This window comes from Anarhichas minor, unplaced genomic scaffold (genome assembly GCF_050575085.1).
Source record: "Anarhichas minor isolate MPS153535 unplaced genomic scaffold, ASM5057508v1 ptg000055l, whole genome shotgun sequence".
Taxonomy (NCBI): Eukaryota; Metazoa; Chordata; class Actinopteri; order Perciformes; family Anarhichadidae; genus Anarhichas; species Anarhichas minor.
In genome coordinates, this window is record NW_027466501.1 from 1,736,974 (window position 1) to 1,755,375 (window position 18,402).

The 18,402-nt window shown below is 50.0% G+C and overlaps 10 non-coding genes across 10 annotated transcripts; all 10 read right to left on the reverse strand.

The window, feature by feature from the left end:
- Positions 1 to 14,622: 14,622 nt before the first annotated feature.
- trnac-gca (transfer RNA cysteine (anticodon GCA)) lies at positions 14,623 to 14,694 on the reverse strand. Its single transcript has one exon. It is a non-coding gene; the product is annotated as a tRNA-Cys (tRNA).
- A 296-nt stretch (positions 14,695 to 14,990) lies between these two features.
- Positions 14,991 to 15,062, reverse strand: trnac-gca (transfer RNA cysteine (anticodon GCA)). Its single transcript has one exon. It is a non-coding gene; the product is annotated as a tRNA-Cys (tRNA).
- A 296-nt stretch (positions 15,063 to 15,358) lies between these two features.
- trnac-gca (transfer RNA cysteine (anticodon GCA)) lies at positions 15,359 to 15,430 on the reverse strand. Its single transcript has one exon. It is a non-coding gene; the product is annotated as a tRNA-Cys (tRNA).
- A 296-nt stretch (positions 15,431 to 15,726) lies between these two features.
- Positions 15,727 to 15,798, reverse strand: trnac-gca (transfer RNA cysteine (anticodon GCA)). Its single transcript has one exon. It is a non-coding gene; the product is annotated as a tRNA-Cys (tRNA).
- A 296-nt stretch (positions 15,799 to 16,094) lies between these two features.
- On the reverse strand, positions 16,095 to 16,166 carry trnac-gca (transfer RNA cysteine (anticodon GCA)). The gene has a single exon. It is a non-coding gene; the product is annotated as a tRNA-Cys (tRNA).
- Positions 16,167 to 16,447: 281 nt separating this feature from the next.
- trnac-gca (transfer RNA cysteine (anticodon GCA)) lies at positions 16,448 to 16,519 on the reverse strand. The gene has a single exon. It is a non-coding gene; the product is annotated as a tRNA-Cys (tRNA).
- Positions 16,520 to 16,815: 296 nt separating this feature from the next.
- On the reverse strand, positions 16,816 to 16,887 carry trnac-gca (transfer RNA cysteine (anticodon GCA)). Its single transcript has one exon. It is a non-coding gene; the product is annotated as a tRNA-Cys (tRNA).
- A 281-nt stretch (positions 16,888 to 17,168) lies between these two features.
- trnac-gca (transfer RNA cysteine (anticodon GCA)) lies at positions 17,169 to 17,240 on the reverse strand. Its single transcript has one exon. It is a non-coding gene; the product is annotated as a tRNA-Cys (tRNA).
- A 281-nt stretch (positions 17,241 to 17,521) lies between these two features.
- trnac-gca (transfer RNA cysteine (anticodon GCA)) lies at positions 17,522 to 17,593 on the reverse strand. The gene has a single exon. It is a non-coding gene; the product is annotated as a tRNA-Cys (tRNA).
- Positions 17,594 to 18,242: 649 nt separating this feature from the next.
- trnac-gca (transfer RNA cysteine (anticodon GCA)) lies at positions 18,243 to 18,314 on the reverse strand. Its single transcript has one exon. It is a non-coding gene; the product is annotated as a tRNA-Cys (tRNA).
- Between the last annotated feature and the right edge of the window lie 88 nt (positions 18,315 to 18,402).

An 18,402-nucleotide genomic window follows, 5' to 3' on the forward strand; every position in this document is an offset into this window, starting at 1 on the left:
ACAGTAAGTATCCCTGTTTGGCGAACAGTAAGGATCCCTGTTTGGGGAACAGTAAGTATCCCTGTTTGGTGAACAATAAGTATCACTGTTTGGCAAACAGTAAGTATCCCGCTTGGCGAACAGTAAGTCCCTGCTGGGCGCGAGTAGTAAGGCCCTGCTTGGCGCGAGCGGTAAGTCCCTGCTTGGCGTGAATGGTAAGTCCCTGCTTGGCGCGAATGGTAAGTCCCTGCTTGGCGCGAACGGTAAGTCCCTGCTTAGCGCGAACAGTAAGTCCCTGCTTGGCACGATCTGTAAGTCCCTGCTTGGCACGAACGGTAAGTCCATGCTTGGCGAACAGTAAGTCCCTGCTTGGCGAACAGTAAGTATCCCGCTTGGCGAACAGTGGGTATCCCTGTTTGGCAAACAGTAGGTATCCCTGCTTGGCGAAGAGTAAGTATCCCGATTGGCAAACAGTAAGTATCCCGCTTGGTGAACAGTAGGTATCCCGTTTGGCGAACAGTAGGTATCCCTGCTTGGCGAACAGTAAGTATCCCGCTTGGCGAACAGTAAGTCCCTACTGGGCGCGAGTAGTAAGGCCCTGCTTGGCGCGAGCGGTAAGTCCCTGCTTGGCGTGAATGGTAAGTCCCTGCTTGGCGTGAATGGTAAGTCCCTGCTTAGCGCGAACAGTAAGTCCCTGCTTGGCACGAGCTGTAAGTCCCTGCTTGGCACGAACGGTAAGTCCATGCTTGGCGAACAGTAAGTCCCTGCTTGGCGAACATTAAGTATCCCTGTTTGGCGAACAGTAGGTATCCCGCTTGGCGAACAGTAAGTATCCCTGTTTGGCGAACAGTAAGTATCCCGCTTGGCGAACAGTAAGTCCCTGCTTGGCGAATGGTAAGTATCCCGTTTGGCAAACGGTAAGTATCCCGCTTGGCGAACAGTAAGTATCCCGCTTGGCGAACAGTAAGTATCCCTGTTTGGCGAACAGTAAGTATCCCTGTTTGGGGAACAGTAAGTATCCCTGTTTGGTGAACAGTAAGTATCCCGCTTGGCGAACAGTAAGTATCCCGCTTGGCGAACAGTAAGTATCCCTGTTTGGCGAACAGTAAGTATCCCTGTTTGGGGAACAGTAAGTATCCCTGTTTGGTGATCAGTAAGTATCCCTGTTTGGCGAACAGTAAGTATCCCGCTTGGCGAACAGTAAGTATCCCGCTTGGCGAACAGTAAGTATCCCGCTTGGCGAACAGTAAGTATCCCTGTTTGGCGAACAGTAAGGATCCCTGTTTGGGGAACAGTAAGTATCCCTGTTTGGTGAACAATAAGTATCACTGTTTGGCAAACAGTAAGTATCCCGCTTGGTGAACAGTAAGTCCCTGCTGGGCGCGAGTAGTAAGGCCCTGCTTGGCGCGAGCGGTAAGTCCCTGCTTGGCGTGAATGGTAAGTCCCTGCTTGGCGCGAATGGTAAGTCCCTGCTTGGCGCGAACGGTAAGTCCCTGCTTAGCGCGAACAGTAAGTCCCTGCTTGGCACGATCTGTAAGTCCCTGCTTGGCACGAACGGTAAGTCCATGTTTGGCGAACAGTAAGTCCCTGCTTGGCGAACAGTAAGTATCCCGCTTGGCGAACAGTGGGTATCCCTGTTTGGCAAACAGTAGGTATCCCTGCTTGGCGAAGAGTAAGTATCCCGATTGGCAAACAGTAAGTATCCCGCTTGGCGAACAGTAGGTATCCCGTTTGGCGAACAGTAGGTATCCCTGCTTGGCGAACAGTAAGTATCACGCTTGGCGAACAGTAAGTCCCTACTGGGCGCGAGTAGTAAGGCCCTGCTTGGCGCGAGCGGTAAGTCCCTGCTTGGCGTGAATGGTAAGTCCCTGCTTGGCACGAATGGTAAGTCCCTGTATGCGCGAACAGTAAGTCCCTGCTTGGCACGAGCTGTAAGTCCCTGCTTGGCACGAACGGTAAGTCCATGCTTGGCGAACAGTAAGTCCCTGCTTGGCGAACATTAAGTATCCCTGTTTGGCGAACAGTAGGTATCCCGCTTGGCGAACAGTAAGTATCCCTGTTTGGCGAACAGTAAGTATCCCGCTTGGCGAACAGTAAGTCCCTGCTTGGCGAACGGTAAGTATCCCGTTTGGCGAACGGTAAGTATCCCGCTTGGTGAACAGTAAGTATCCCGCTTGGCGAACAGTAAGTATCCCGCTTGGCGAACAGTAAGTATCCCTGTTTGGCGAACAGTAAGTATCCCTGTTTGGGGAACAGTAAGTATCCCTGTTTGGTGAACAGTAAGTATCCCGCTTGGCGAACAGTAAGTATCCCGCTTGGCAAACAGTAAGTATCCCGCTTTGCGAACAGTAAGTATCCCTGCTTGGCGAACAGTAAGTATCCCTGTTTGGCGAACAGTAAGTATCCCTGTTTGGGGAACAGTAAGTATCCCTGTTTGGTGATCAGTAAGTATCCCTGTTTGGCGAACAGTAAGTATCCCGCTTGGCGAACAGTAAGTCCCTGCTGGGCGCGAGTAGTAAGGCCCTGCTTGGCGCGAGCGGTAAGTCCCTGCTTGGCGTGAATGGTAAGTCCCTGCTTGGCGCGAATGGTAAGTCCCTGCTTGGCGCGAACGGTAAGTCCCTGCTTAGCGTGAACAGTAAGTCCCTGCTTGGCACGAGCTGTAAGTCCCTGCTTGGCACGAACGGTAAGTCCATGCTTGGCGAACAGTAAGTCCCTGCTTGGCGAACAGTAAGTATCCCTGTTTGGCGAACAGTAAGTATCCCTGTTTGGTGAACAGTAAGTATCCCGCTTGGCGAACAGTAAGTATCCCGCTTGGCGAACAGTAAGTATCCCTGTTTGGCAAACATTAAGTATCCCTGTTTGGCGAACAGTAGGTATCGCGCTTGGCGAACAGTAAGTATCCCTGTTTGGCGAACAGTAAGTATCCCGCTTGGCGAACAGTAAGTCCCTGCTTGGCGAATGGTAAGTATCCCTGTTTGGCGAACAGTAAGTATCCCTGTTTGGGGAACAGTAAGTATCCCTGTTTGGTGAACAGTAAGTATCCCGCTTGGCGAACAGTAAGTATCCCGCTTGGTCGAACAGTAAGTATCCCGCTTGGCGAACAGTAAGTATCCCTGCTTGGCAAACAGTAAGTATCCCTGTTTGGGGAACAGTAAGTATCCCTGTTTGGTGAACAGTAAGTATCCCGCTTGGCGAACAGTAAGCATCCCGCTTGGCGAACAGTAAGTATCCCGCTTGGCGAACAGTAAGTATCCCTGCTTGGCGAACAGTAAGTATCCTTGTTTGGCGAACAGTAAGTATCCATGTTTGGGGAACAGTAAGTATCCCTGTTTGGTGAACAGTAAGTATCCCGCTTGGCGAACAGTAAGTCCCTGCTAGGCGCGAGTAGTAAGGCCTTCCTTGGCGCGAGCGGTAAGTCCCTGCTTGGCGCGAACGGTAAGTCCCTGATTGGCGCGAATGGTAAGTCCCTGCTTGGCGCAAACGGTAAGTCCCTGCTTGGCGCGAATGGTAAGTTCCTGCTTGGCGAACAGTAAGTATCCCGCTTGGCGAACAGTAAGTATCCCGCTTGGCGAACAGTAAGTATCCCGCTTTGCGAACAGTAAGTATCCCTGCTTGGCGAACAGTAAGTATCCCTGTTTGGCGAACAGTAAGTATCCCGCTTGGCGAACAGTAAGTATCCCGCTTGGCGAACAGTAAGTATCCCTGTTTGGCGAACAGTAAGGATCCCTGTTTGGGGAACAGTAAGTATCCCTGTTTGGTGAACAATAAGTATCCCTGTTTGGCGAACAGTAAGTATCCCGCTTGGCGAACAGTAAGTCCCTGCTGGGCGCGAGTAGTAAGGCCCTGCTTGGCGCGAGCGGTAAGTCCCTGCTTGGCGTGAATGGTAAGTCCCTGCTTGGCGCGAATGGTAAGTCCCTGCTTGGCGCGAACGGTAAGTCCCTGCTTAGCGCGAACAGTAAGTCCCTGCTTGGCACGAGCTGTAAGTCCCTGCTTGGCACGAACGGTAAGTCCATGCTTGGCGAACAGTAAGTCCCTGCTTGGCGAACAGTAAGTATCCCGCTTGGCGAACAGTAAGTATCCCGCTTGGCAAACAGTAAATATCCCGCTTGGCGAACAGTGGGTATCCCTGTTTGGCAAACAGTAGGTATCCCTGCTTGGCGAAGAGTAAGTATCCCGATTGGCAAACAGTAAGTATCCCGCTTGGCGAACAGTAGGTATCCTGTTTGGCGAACAGTAGGTATCCCTGCTTGGCGAACAGTAAGTATCCCGCTTGGCGAACAGTAAGTCCCTACTGGGCGCGAGTAGTAAGGCCCTGCTTGGCGCGAGCGGTAAGTCCCTGCTTGGCGTGAATGGTAAGTCCCTGCTTGGCGTGAATGGTAAGTCCCTGCTTAGCGCGAACAGTAAGTCCCTGCTTGGCACGAGCTGTAAGTCCCTGCTTGGCACGAACGGTAAGTCCATGCTTGGCGAACAGTAAGTCCCTGCTTGGCGAACATTAAGTATCCCTGTTTGGCGAACAGTAAGTATCCCTGTTTGGGGAACAGTAAGTATCCCTGTTTGGTGATCAGTAAGTATCCCTGTTTGGCGAACAGTAAGTATCCCGCTTGGCGAACAGTAAGTCCCTGCTGGGCGCGAGTAGTAAGGCCCTGCTTGGCGCGAGCGGTAAGTCCCTGCTTGGCGTGAATGGTAAGTCCCTGCTTGGCGCGAATGGTAAGTCCCTGCTTGGCGCGAACGGTAAGTCCCTGCTTAGCGTGAACAGTAAGTCCCTGCTTGGCACGAGCTGTAAGTCCCTGCTTGGCACGAACGGTAAGTCCATGCTTGGCGAACAGTAAGTCCCTGCTTGGCGAACAGTAAGTATCCCTGTTTGGCGAACAGTAAGTATCCCTGTTTGGTGAACAGTAAGTATCCCGCTTGGCGAACAGTAAGTATCCCGCTTGGCGAACAGTAAGTATCCCTGTTTGGCAAACATTAAGTATCCCTGTTTGGCGAACAGTAGGTATCGCGCTTGGCGAACAGTAAGTATCCCTGTTTGGCGAACAGTAAGTATCCCGCTTGGCGAACAGTAAGTCCCTGCTTGGCGAATGGTAAGTATCCCTGTTTGGCGAACAGTAAGTATCCCTGTTTGGGGAACAGTAAGTATCCCTGTTTGGTGAACAGTAAGTATCCCGCTTGGCGAACAGTAAGTATCCCGCTTGGTCGAACAGTAAGTATCCCGCTTGGCGAACAGTAAGTATCCCTGCTTGGCAAACAGTAAGTATCCCTGTTTGGGGAACAGTAAGTATCCCTGTTTGGTGAACAGTAAGTATCCCGCTTGGCGAACAGTAAGCATCCCGCTTGGCGAACAGTAAGTATCCCGCTTGGCGAACAGTAAGTATCCCTGCTTGGCGAACAGTAAGTATCCTTGTTTGGCGAACAGTAAGTATCCATGTTTGGGGAACAGTAAGTATCCCTGTTTGGTGAACAGTAAGTATCCCGCTTGGCGAACAGTAAGTCCCTGCTAGGCGCGAGTAGTAAGGCCTTCCTTGGCGCGAGCGGTAAGTCCCTGCTTGGCGCGAACGGTAAGTCCCTGATTGGCGCGAATGGTAAGTCCCTGCTTGGCGCAAACGGTAAGTCCCTGCTTGGCGCGAATGGTAAGTTCCTGCTTGGCGAACAGTAAGTATCCCGCTTGGCGAACAGTAAGTATCCCGCTTGGCGAACAGTAAGTATCCCGCTTTGCGAACAGTAAGTATCCCTGCTTGGCGAACAGTAAGTATCCCTGTTTGGCGAACAGTAAGTATCCCGCTTGGCGAACAGTAAGTATCCCGCTTGGCGAACAGTAAGTATCCCTGTTTGGCGAACAGTAAGGATCCCTGTTTGGGGAACAGTAAGTATCCCTGTTTGGTGAACAATAAGTATCCCTGTTTGGCGAACAGTAAGTATCCCGCTTGGCGAACAGTAAGTCCCTGCTGGGCGCGAGTAGTAAGGCCCTGCTTGGCGCGAGCGGTAAGTCCCTGCTTGGCGTGAATGGTAAGTCCCTGCTTGGCGCGAATGGTAAGTCCCTGCTTGGCGCGAACGGTAAGTCCCTGCTTAGCGCGAACAGTAAGTCCCTGCTTGGCACGAGCTGTAAGTCCCTGCTTGGCACGAACGGTAAGTCCATGCTTGGCGAACAGTAAGTCCCTGCTTGGCGAACAGTAAGTATCCCTGTTTGGCGAACAGTAAGTATCCCTGTTTGGTGAACAGTAAGTATCCCGCTTGGCGAACAGTAAGTATCCCGCTTGGCGAACAGTAAGTATCCCTGTTTGGCAAACATTAAGTATCCCTGTTTGGCGAACAGTAGGTATCGCGCTTGGCGAACAGTAAGTATCCCTGTTTGGCGAACAGTAAGTATCCCGCTTGGCGAACAGTAAGTCCCTGCTTGGCGAATGGTAAGTATCCCTGTTTGGCGAACAGTAAGTATCCCTGTTTGGGGAACAGTAAGTATCCCTGTTTGGTGAACAGTAAGTATCCCGCTTGGCGAACAGTAAGTATCCCGCTTGGTCGAACAGTAAGTATCCCGCTTGGCGAACAGTAAGTATCCCTGCTTGGCAAACAGTAAGTATCCCTGTTTGGGGAACAGTAAGTATCCCTGTTTGGTGAACAGTAAGTATCCCGCTTGGCGAACAGTAAGCATCCCGCTTGGCGAACAGTAAGTATCCCGCTTGGCGAACAGTAAGTATCCCTGCTTGGCGAACAGTAAGTATCCTTGTTTGGCGAACAGTAAGTATCCATGTTTGGGGAACAGTAAGTATCCCTGTTTGGTGAACAGTAAGTATCCCGCTTGGCGAACAGTAAGTCCCTGCTAGGCGCGAGTAGTAAGGCCTTCCTTGGCGCGAGCGGTAAGTCCCTGCTTGGCGCGAACGGTAAGTCCCTGATTGGCGCGAATGGTAAGTCCCTGCTTGGCGCAAACGGTAAGTCCCTGCTTGGCGCGAATGGTAAGTCCCTGCTTGGCGCAAACGGTAAGTCCCTGCTTGGCGCGAATGGTAAGTTCCTGCTTGGCGAACAGTAAGTATCCCGCTTGGCGAACAGTAAGTATCCCGCTTGGCGAACAGTAAGTATCCCGCTTTGCGAACAGTAAGTATCCCTGCTTGGCGAACAGTAAGTATCCCTGTTTGGCGAACAGTAAGTATCCCGCTTGGCGAACAGTAAGTATCCCGCTTGGCGAACAGTAAGTATCCCTGTTTGGCGAACAGTAAGGATCCCTGTTTGGGGAACAGTAAGTATCCCTGTTTGGTGAACAATAAGTATCCCTGTTTGGCGAACAGTAAGTATCCCGCTTGGCGAACAGTAAGTCCCTGCTGGGCGCGAGTAGTAAGGCCCTGCTTGGCGCGAGCGGTAAGTCCCTGCTTGGCGTGAATGGTAAGTCCCTGCTTGGCGCGAATGGTAAGTCCCTGCTTGGCGCGAACGGTAAGTCCCTGCTTAGCGCGAACAGTAAGTCCCTGCTTGGCACGAGCTGTAAGTCCCTGCTTGGCACGAACGGTAAGTCCATGCTTGGCGAACAGTAAGTCCCTGCTTGGCGAACAGTAAGTATCCCGCTTGGCGAACAGTAAGTATCCCGCTTGGCAAACAGTAAATATCCCGCTTGGCGAACAGTGGGTATCCCTGTTTGGCAAACAGTAGGTATCCCTGCTTGGCGAAGAGTAAGTATCCCGATTGGCAAACAGTAAGTATCCCGCTTGGCGAACAGTAGGTATCCTGTTTGGCGAACAGTAGGTATCCCTGCTTGGCGAACAGTAAGTATCCCGCTTGGCGAACAGTAAGTCCCTACTGGGCGCGAGTAGTAAGGCCCTGCTTGGCGCGAGCGGTAAGTCCCTGCTTGGCGTGAATGGTAAGTCCCTGCTTGGCGTGAATGGTAAGTCCCTGCTTAGCGCGAACAGTAAGTCCCTGCTTGGCACGAGCTGTAAGTCCCTGCTTGGCACGAACGGTAAGTCCATGCTTGGCGAACAGTAAGTCCCTGCTTGGCGAACATTAAGTATCCCTGTTTGGCGAACAGTAGGTATCCCGCTTGGCGAACAGTAAGTATCCCTGTTTGGCGAACAGTAAGTATCCCGCTTGGCGAACAGTAAGTCCCTGCTTGGCGAACGGTAAGTATCCCATTTGGCGAATGGTAAGTATCCCGCTTGGCGAACAGTAAGTATCCCGCTTGGCGAACAGTAAGTATCCCTGTTTGGCGAACAGTAAGTATCCCTGTTTGGTGAACAGTAAGTATCCCGCTTGGCGAACAGTAAGTATCCTGCTTGGCGAACAGTAAGTATCCCGCTTTGCGAACAGTAAGTATCCCTGCTTGGCGAACAGTAAGTATCCCTGTTTGGCGAACAGTAAGTATCCCTGTTTGGGGAACAGTAAGTATCCCTGTTTGGTGATCAGTAAGTATCCCTGTTTGGCGAACAGTAAGTATCCCGCTTGGCGAACAGTAAGTATCCCTGTTTGGCGAACAGTAAGGATCCCTGTTTGGGGAACAGTAAGTATCCCTGTTTGGTGAACAATAAGTATCCCTGTTTGGGGAACAGTAAGTATCCCTGTTTGGTGAACAGTAAGTATCCCGCTTGGCGAACAGTAAGTATCCCGCTTGGCGAACAGTAAGTATCCCGCTTGGCGAACAGTAAGTATCCCTGCTTGGCGAACAGTAAGTATCCTTGTTTGGCGAACAGTAAGTATCCATGTTTGGGGAACAGTAAGTATCCCTGTTTGGTGAACAGTAAGTATCCCGCTTGGCGAACAGTAAGTCCCTGCTGGGCGCGAGTAGTAAGGCCTTCCTTGGCGCGAGCGGTAAGTCCCTGCTTGGCGCGAACGGTAAGTCCCTGATTGGCGCGAATGGTAAGTCCCTGCTTGGTGCAAACGGTAAGTCCCTGCTTGGCGCAAATGGTAAGTTCCTGCTTGGCGCGAACGGTAAGTCCCTGCTTGGCGCGAACGGTAAGTCCCTGCTTAGCGTGAACAGTAAGTCCCTGCTTGGCACGAGCTGTAAGTCCCTGCTTGGCGCGAACGGTAAGTCCATGCTTGGCGAACAGTAAGTCCCTGCTTGGCGAACATTATGTATCCCTGTTTGGCGAACAGTAGGTATCCCGCTTGGCGAACAGTAAGTATCCCTGTTTGGCGAACAGTAAGTATCCCGCTTGGCAAACAGTAAGTCCCTGCTTGGCGAACGGTAAGTATCCCGTTTGGCGAACAGTAAGTATCCCGCTTGGCGAACAGTAAGTATCCCTGTTTGGCGAACAGTAAGTATCCCTGTTTGGCGAACAGTAAGGATCCCTGTTTGGGGAACAGTAAGTATCCCTGTTTGGTAAACAATAAGTATCCCTGTTTGGCGAACAGTAAGTATCCCGCTTGGTGAACAGTAAGTCCCTACTGGGCGCGAGTAGTAAGGCCCTGCTTGGCGCGAGCGGTAAGTCCCTGCTTGGCGTTAATGGTAAGTCCCTGCTTGGCGCGAATGGTAAGTCCCTGCTTAGCGCGAACAGTAAGTCCCTGCTTGGCACGAGCTGTAAGTCCCTGCTTGGCACGAACGGTAAGTCCATGCTTGGCGAACAGTAAGTCCCTGCTTGGCGAACATTAAGTATCCCTGTTTGGCGAACAGTAGGTATCCCTGCTTGGCGAACAGTAAGTATCCCGATTGGCGAACAGTAAGTATCCCGATTGGCGAACAGTAAGTATCCCGCTTGGCAAACAGTAAGTATCCCGCTTGGCGAACAGTAAGTATCCCTGCTTGGCGAACAGTAAGTATCCTTGTTTGGCGAACAGTAAGTATCCATGTTTGGGGAACAGTAAGTATCCCTGTTTGGTGATCAGTAAGTATCCCTGTTTGGCGAACAGTAAGTATCCCGCTTGGCGAACAGTAAGTATCCCGCTTGGCGAACAGTAAGTATCCCGCTTGGCGAACAGTAAGTATCCCGCTTGGCGAACAGTAAGTATCCCTGTTTGGCGAACAGTAAGGATCCCTGTTTGGGGAACAGTAAGTATCCCTGTTTGGTGAACAATAAGTATCCCTGTTTGGCGAACAGTAAGTATCCCGCTTGGCGAACAGTAAGTCCCTGCTGGGCGCGAGTAGTAAGGCCCTGCTTGGCGCGAGCGGTAAGTCCCTGCTTGGTGTGAATGGTAAGTCCCTGCTTGGCGCGAATGGTAAGTCCCTGCTTGGCGCGAACGGTAAGTCCCTGCTTAGCGCGAACAGTAAGTCCCTGCTTGGCACGAGCTGTAAGTCCCTGCTTGGCACGAACGGTAAGTCCATGCTTGGCGAACAGTAAGTCCCTGCTTGGCGAACAGTAAGTATCCCGCTTGGCGAACAGTAAGTATCCCGCTTGGCAAACAGTAAATATCCCGCTTGGCGAACAGTGGGTATCCCTGTTTGGCAAACAGTAGGTATCCCTGCTTGGCGAAGAGTAAGTATCCCGATTGGCAAACAGTAAGTATCCCGCTTGGCGAACAGTAGGTATCCCGTTTGGCGAACAGTAGGTATCCCTGCTTGGCGAACAGTAAGTATCCCTGTTTGGCGAACAGTAAGTATCCCGCTTGGCGAACAGTAAGTCCCTGCTTGGCGAACGGTAAGTATCCCGTTTGGCGAATGGTAAGTATCCCGCTTGGCGAACAGTAAGTATCCCGCTTGGCGAACAGTAAGTATCCCTGTTTGGCGAACAGTAAGTATCCCTGTTTGGTGAACAGTAAGTATCCCGCTTGGCGAACAGTAAGTATCCTGCTTGGCGAACAGTAAGTATCCCGCTTTGCGAACAGTAAGTATCCCTGCTTGGCGAACAGTAAGTATCCCTGTTTGGCGAACAGTAAGTATCCCTGTTTGGGGAACAGTAAGTATCCCTGTTTGGTGATCAGTAAGTATCCCTGTTTGGCGAACAGTAAGTATCCCGCTTGGCGAACAGTAAGTATCCCGCTTGGCGAACAGTAAGTATCCCGCTTGGCGAACAGTAAGTATCCCTGTTTGGCGAACAGTAAGGATCCCTGTTTGGGGAACAGTAAGTATCCCTGTTTGGTGAACAATAAGTATCCCTGTTTGGGGAACAGTAAGTATCCCTGTTTGGTGAACAGTAAGTATCCCGCTTGGCGAACAGTAAGTATCCCGCTTGGCGAACAGTAAGTATCCCGCTTGGCGAACAGTAAGTATCCCTGCTTGGCGAACAGTAAGTATCCTTGTTTGGCGAACAGTAAGTATCCATGTTTGGGGAACAGTAAGTATCCCTGTTTGGTGAACAGTAAGTATCCCGCTTGGCGAACAGTAAGTCCCTGCTGGGCGCGAGTAGTAAGGCCTTCCTTGGCGCGAGCGGTAAGTCCCTGCTTGGCGCGAACGGTAAGTCCCTGATTGGCACGAATGGTAAGTCCCTGCTTGGCGCAAACGGTAAGTCCCTGCTTGGCGCGAATGGTAAGTTCCTGCTTGGCGTGAACGGTAAGTCCCTGCTTGGCGCGAACGGTAAGTCCCTGCTTAGCGTGAACAGTAAGTCCCTGCTTGGCACGAGCTGTAAGTCCCTGCTTGGCGCGAACGGTAAGTCCATGCTTGGCGAACAGTAAGTCCCTGCTTGGCGAACATTAAGTATCCCTGTTTGGCGAACAGTAGGTATCCCGCTTGGCGAACAGTAAGTATCCCTGTTTGGCGAACAGTAAGTATCCCGCTTGGCGAACAGTAAGTCCCTGCTTGGCGAACGGTAAGTATCCCGTTTGGCGAACGGTAAGTATCCCGCTTGGCGAACAGTAAGTATCTCGCTTGGCGAACAGTAAGTATCCCGCTTGGCGAACAGTAAGTATCCCTGTTTGGCGAACAGTAAGTATCCCTGTTTGGCGAACAGTAAGGATCCCTGTTTGGGGAACAGTAAGTATCCCTGTTTGGTAAACAATAAGTATCCCTGTTTGGCGAACAGCAAGTATCCCGCTTGGTGAACAGTAAGTCCCTACTGGGCGCGAGTAGTAAGGCCCTGCTTGGCGCGAGCGGTAAGTCCCTGCTTGGCGTTAATGGTAAGTCCCTGCTTGGCGCGAATGGTAAGTCCCTGCTTAGCGCGAACAGTAAGTCCCTGCTTGGCACGAGCTGTAAGTCCCTGCTTGGCACGAACGGTAAGTCCATGCTTGGCGAACAGTAAGTCCCTGCTTGGCGAACATTAAGTATCCCTGTTTGGCGAACAGTAGGTATCCCTGCTTGGCGAACAGTAAGTATCCCGATTGGCGAACAGTAAGTATCCCGATTGGCGAACAGTAAGTATCCCGCTTGGCAAACAATAAATATCCCGCTTGGCGAACAGTGGATATCCCTGTTTGGCAAACAGTAGGTATCCCTGCTTGGTGAACAGTAAGTATCCCGCTTGGCGAACAGTAAGTATCCCGCTTGGCGAACAGTAAGTATCCCGCTTGGCGAAAAGTAAGTCCCTGCTTGGCGAACGGTAAGTATCCCGCTTGGCAAACAGTAAGTATCCCGCTTGGCGAATGGTAAGTCCCTGCTTGGCACGAGCTGTAAGTCCCTGCTTGGCACGAACGGTAAGTCCATGCTTGGCGAACAGAAAGTCCCTGCTTGGCGAACATTAAGTATCCCTGTTTGGCGAACAGAAAGTCCCTGCTTGGCGAACGGTAAGTATCCCGTTTGGCGAATGGTAAGTATCCCGCTTGGCGAACAGTAAGTATCCCGCTTGGCGAACAGTAAGTATCCCTGTTTGGCGAACAGTAAGTATCCCTGTTTGGTGAACAGTAAGTATCCCGCTTGGCGAACAGTAAGTATCCTGCTTGGCGAACAGTAAGTATCCCGCTTTGCGAACAGTAAGTATCCCTGCTTGGCGAACAGTAAGTATCCCTGTTTGGCGAACAGTAAGTATCCCTGTTTGGGGAACAGTAAGTATCCCTGTTTGGTGAACAATAAGTATCCCGCTTGGCGAACAGTAAGTATCCCGCTTGGCGAACAGTAAGTATCCCTGTTTGGTGAACAGTAAGGATCCCTGTTTGGGGAACAGTAAGTATCCCTGTTTGGTGAACAATAAGTATCCCTGTTTGGGGAACAGTAAGTATCCCTGTTTGGTGAACAGTAAGTATCCCGCTTGGCGAACAGTAAGTATCCCGCTTGGCGAACAGTAAGTATCCCGCTTGGCGAACAGTAAGTATCCCTGCTTGGCGAACAGTAAGTATCCTTGTTTGGCGAACAGTAAGTATCCATGTTTGGGGAACAGTAAGTATCCCTGTTTGGTGAACAGTAAGTATCCCGCTTGGCGAACAGTAAGTCCCTGCTGGGCGCGAGTAGTAAGGCCTTCCTTGGCGCGAGCGGTAAGTCCCTGCTTGGCGCGAACGGTAAGTCCCTGATTGGCGCGAATGGTAAGTCCCTGCTTGGCGCAAACGGTAAGTCCCTGCTTGGCGCGAATGGTAAGTTCCTGCTTGGCGTGAACGGTAAGTCCCTGCTTGGCGCGAACGGTAAGTCCCTGCTTAGCGTGAACAGTAAGTCCCTGCTTGGCACGAGCTGTAAGTCCCTGCTTGGCGCGAACGGTAAGTCCATGCTTGGCGAACAGTAAGTCCCTGCTTGGCGAACATTAAGTATCCCTGTTTGGCGAACAGTAGGTATCCCGCTTGGCGAACAGTAAGTATCCCTGTTTGGCTAACAGTAAGTATCCAGCTTGGCGAACAGTAAGTCCCTGCTTGGCGAACGGTAAGTATCCCGTTTGGCGAACGGTAAGTATCCCGCTTGGCGAACAGTAAGTATCCCGCTTGGCGAACAGTAAGTATCCCGCTTGGCGAACAGTAAGGATCCCTGTTTGGGGAACAGTAAGTATCCCTGTTTGGTAAACAATAAGTATCCCTGTTTGGCGAACAGTAAGTATCCCGCTTGGTGAACAGTAAGTCCCTACTGGGCGCGAGTAGTAAGGCCCTGCTTGGCGCGAGCGGTAAGTCCCTGCTTGGCGTTAATGGTAAGTCCCTGCTTGGCGCGAATGGTAAGTCCCTGCTTAGCGCGAACAGTAAGTCCCTGCTTGGCACGAGCTGTAAGTCCCTGCTTGGCACGAACGGTAAGTCCATGCTTGGCGAACAGTAAGTCCCTGCTTGGCGAACATTAAGTATCCCTGTTTGGCGAACAGTAGGTATCCCTGCTTGGCGAACAGTAAGTATCCCGATTGGCGAACAGTAAGTATCCCGATTGGCGAACAGTAAGTATCCCGCTTGGCAAACAGTAAATATCCCGCTTGGCGAACAGTGGATATCCCTGTTTGGCAAACAGTAGGTATCCCTGCTTGGTGAACAGTAAGTATCCCGCTTGGCGAACAGTAAGTATCCCGCTTGGCGAACAGTAAGTATCCCGCTTGGCGAAAAGTAAGTCCCTGCTTGGCGAACGGTAAGTATCCCGCTTGGCGAACGGTAAGTATCCCGCTTGGCGAATGGTAAGTCCCTGCTTGGCACGAGCTGTAAGTCCCTGCTTGGCACGAACGTTAAGTCCATGCTTGGCGAACAGAAAGTCCCTGCTTGGCGAACATTAAGTATCCCTGTTTGGCGAACAGTAGGTATCCCTGCTTGGCGAACAGTAAGTATCCCGCTTGGCGAACAGTAAGTATCCCGCTTGACCTTAATCTTAAGGGAATAGTGTATTCCTTTTTGAACAAGGGAAAGATGAGCTTTTTGAAACTGGGAATCAGCCACTTTTATAAAGACTAGTGTTTCCGAAACCTCTAATATCTGAAGAGGTGGCACCCAGAGTTGAACTGGGGACCTCTTGATCTGCAGTCAAATGCTCTACCACTGAGCTATACCCCCAATTGTAGTTGATATATTCAGTCTGCGGGCCACTCTGTTGGACTACAGACGGGTGGCTCTGCTGGAGGCAGTCTGCACCTGCGGTGGAATGTACTGGTGATGGCGTAAACCGTCATTGCAGCCACTTTTGACCTGCAATGTGGTAAAAGTTGTTTTTCTCCTAAATAAAACAGCTAGAATAAAATCTTAAGGGAATAGTGTATTCCTTTTTGAACAAGGGAAAGATGAGCTTTTTGAAACTGGGAATCAGCCACTTTTATAAAGACTAGTGTTTCCGAAACCTCTAATATCTGAAGAGGGGGCACCCAGAGTTGAACTGGGGACCTCTTGATCTGCAGTCAAATGCTCTACCACTGAGCTATACCCCCAATTGTTTTTGATATATTCAGTCTGCGGGCCACTCTGTTGGACTACAGACGGGTGGCTCTGCTGGAGGCAGTCTGCACCTGCGGTGGAATGTACTGGTGATGGCGTAAACCGTCATTGCAGCCACTTTTGACCTGCAATGTGGTAAAAGTTGTTTTTGTCCGACATAAAACAGCTAGAATAAAATCTTAAGGGAATAGTGTTTTCCTTTTTGAACAAGGGAAAGATGAGCATTTTGAAACTGGGAATCAGCCACTTTTATAAAGACTAGTTCTTCCGAAACTTCTAAAATCTGAAGAGGGGGAACCCAGAGTTGAACTGGGGACCTCTTGATCTGCAGTCAAATGCTCTACCACTGAGCTATACCCCCAATTGTTTTTGATATATTCAGTCTGCGGGCCACTCTGTTGGACTACAGACAGGTGGCTCTGCTGGAGGCAGTCTGCACCTGCGGTGGAATGTACTGGTGATGGCGTAAACCGTCATTGCAGCCACTTTTGACCTGCAATGTGGTAAAAGTTGTTTTTGTCCGAAATAAAACAGCTAGAATAAAATCTTAAGGGAATAGTGTATTCCTTTTTGAACAAGGGAAAGATGAGCATTTTGAAACTGGGAATCAGCCACTTTTATAAAGACTAGTTCTTCCGAAACTTCTAAAATCTGAAGAGGGGGAACCCAGAGTTGAACTGGGGACCTCTTGATCTGCAGTCAAATGCTCTACCACTGAGCTATACCCCCAATTGTTTTTGATATATTCAGTCTGCGGGCCACTCTGTTGGACTACAGACGGGTGGCTCTGCTGGAGGCAGTCTGCACCTGCGGTGGAATGTACTGGTGATGGCGTAAACCGTCATTGCAGCCACTTTTGACCTGCAATGTGGTAAAAGTTGTTTTTGTCCGAAATAAAACAGCTAGAATAAAATCTTAAGGGAATAGTGTATTCCTTTTTGAACAAGGGAAAGATGAGCTTTTTGAAACTGGGAATCAGCCACTTTTATAAAGACTAGTGTTTCCGAAACCTCTAATATCTGAAGAGGGGGCACCCAGAGTTGAACTGGGGACCTCTTGATCTGCAGTCAAATGCTCTACCACTGAGCTATACCCCCAATTGTTTTTGATATATTCAGTCTGCGGGCCACTCTGTTGGACTAAAGACGGGTGGCTCTGCTGGAGGCAGTCTGCAACTGCGATGGAATGTAATGTTGACAGAGTAGACTGTCATTGCAGCCACTTTGGACCTGCACTGTGGTAAAAGTTGTTTTTGTCCGACATAAAACAGCTAGAATAAAATCTTAAGGGAATAATGCTTTCCTTTTTGAACATGTTGAAACTGGGAATCAACCACTTTTATGAAGACTAGGTCTTCCGAAACTTCTAATATCTGAAGAGGGAGCACCCAGAGTTGAACTGGGGACCTCTTGATCTGCAGTCAAATGCTCTACCACTGAGCTATACCCCCAATTCTGTTTGATAAATTCAGTCTGCGGGCCACTCTGTTGGACTACAGACGGGTGGCTCTGCTGGAGGCAGTCTGCACCTGCGGTGGAATGTAATGGTAACAGAGTAGACCTTCATTGCAGCCACTTTGGACCTGCACTGTGGTAAAAGTTGTTTTTGTCCGACATAAAACAGCTAGAATAAAATCTTAAGGGAATAGTGTTTTCCTTTTCGAACAAGGGAAAGATGAGCTTTTTGAAACTGGGAATCAGCCACTTTTATAAAGACTAGTGCTTCCGAAACTTCTAATATCTGAATAGGGGGCACCCAGAGTTGAACTGGGGACCTCTTGATCTGCAGTCAAATGCTCTACCACTGAGCTATACCCCCAATTGTTTTTGATATATTCAGTCTGCGGGCCACTCTGTTGGACTAAAGACGGGTGGCTCTGCTGGAGGCAGTCTGCAACTGTGATGGAATGTAATGTTGACAGAGTAGACTGTCATTGCAGCCACTTTGGACCTGCACTGTGGTAAAAGTTGTTTTTGTCCGACATAAAACAGCTAGAATAAAATCTTAAGGGAATAGTGCTTTCCTTTTTGAACATGTTGAAACTGTGAATCAACCACTTTTATGAAGACTAGGTCTTCCGAAACTTCTAATATCTGAAGAGGGAGCACCCAGAGTTGAACTGGGGACCTCTTGATCTGCAGTCAAATGCTCTACCACTGAGCTATACCCCCAGTTGTTTTTGATAAATTCAGTCTGCGGGCCACTCTGTTGGACTACAGACGGGTGGCTCTGCTGGAGGCAGTCTGCACCTGCGGTGGAATGTAATGGTGACAGAGTAGACCTTCATTGTAGCCACTTTGGACCTGCACTGTGGTTAAAGTTGTTTTTGTCCGACATAAAACAGCTAGAATAAAATCTTAAGGGAATAGTGTTTTCCTTTTTGAACATATTGAAACTGGGAATCAACCACTTTTATGAAGACTAGGTCTTCCGAAACTTCTAATATCTGAAGAGGGAGCACCCAGAGTTGAACTGGGGACCTCTTGATCTGCAGTCAAATGCTCTACCGCTGAGCTATACCCCCAATTATTTTTGATAAGTTCAGTCTGTGGGCCACTCTGTTGGACTACAGATGGGTGGCTCTGCTGGAGGAAGTCTGCACCTGCGGTGGAATGTACTGGTGATGGCGTAAACCGTCATTGCAGCCACTTTTGGCCTGCAATGTGGTAAAAGTTGTTTTTGTCCAACATAAAACAGCTAGAATAAAAGCTTAGGGGAATATTGTTTTCCTTTTTGAACATGTTGAAACAGGGAATCAACCACTTCCATAAAGACTAGTGCTTCTGAAACTTCTAATATCTGTAGAGGGGGCACCCAGAGTTGAACTGGGGACCTCTTGATCTGCAGTAAAATGCTCTACCACTGAGCTATACCCCCAACTAGTTTTGATAAGTTCAGTCTGCTGGCCACTCTGTTGGACTACAGATGGGTGGCTCTGCTGGAGGCAGTCTGCAACTGCGATGGAATGGAATGTTGACAGAGTAGACTGTCATTGCAGCCACTTTTGACCTGCAATGTGGTAAAAGTTGTTTTTGTCCGAAATAAAACAGCTAGAATAAAATCTTAAGGCAATAGTGTTTTCCTTTTTGAACAAGGGAAAGATGAGCTTTTTGAAACTGGGAATGAGCCACTTTTATAAACACTAGTGCTTCTGAAACTTCTCATATCTGAAGAGGGGGCACCCAGAGTTGAACTGGGGACCTCTTGATCTGCAGTCAAATGCTCTACCGCTGAGCTATACCCCCAATTATTTTTGATAAGTTCAGTCTGTGGGCCACTCTGTTGGACTACAGATGGGTGGCTCTGCTGGAGGAAGTCTGCACCTGCGGTGGA